This window comes from Echinops telfairi, unplaced genomic scaffold, assembly GCF_000313985.2.
Source record: "Echinops telfairi isolate 266 unplaced genomic scaffold, ASM31398v2 ScPeMD7_22;HRSCAF=79, whole genome shotgun sequence".
In the NCBI taxonomy this organism is placed as follows: Eukaryota; Metazoa; Chordata; class Mammalia; order Afrosoricida; family Tenrecidae; genus Echinops; species Echinops telfairi.
Window position 1 is genome coordinate 917,135 of NW_022103919.1, and position 489 is coordinate 917,623.

General features: G+C 51.3%; 1 pseudogene; it reads left to right on the forward strand.

Annotated features, from left to right (window-relative positions):
• The first annotated feature begins 342 nt into the window (after positions 1-342).
• The window catches only part of LOC101646930, a 64,557-nt pseudogene continuing 64,410 nt past the window's right edge, over positions 343-489 (forward strand).

Genomic DNA, 489 nt, shown 5'->3' on the forward strand with positions numbered 1-489 from the left:
CAGTTATGATGAGCTAACAAGCCAGCCCCCAAGTCTCAGCAGCTTCACAGAAGTTGTTATCATCCAGACAGTGTCCCCCACCTCCACCCCCTACACACACCACCGGTAGTGCCTCAGTGAACCAGGCTGCTGGAAGCTCAGTCATCATGTAGCTGCACACTTGAGAAACCCCAACCACCTCAGTCCACAAGTCCAGAGAGAGTTTTCAACCACAGCTTAAGTACTTTGGCTCCAAAATGACATGCATCATTTACACACCCAGTCATTCCATGTCACATGGTCTCCTGAAATGCAAGAGGAGCAGGTGGGGCCATCTCCCAGGGTGCTCAGGAGAAGAAGGAGATGGAGAAGGGTGCACACCAGAAGGAGATGGAGAAGGAGATGGAGAAGAAGGAAATGGAGAAAGGTGCACTCCAGGAGGAGATGGAGAAGAAGGAGATGGAGATGAAGGAGATGGAGAAGAAGGAGGTGGAGAAGAAGGAGATGGAG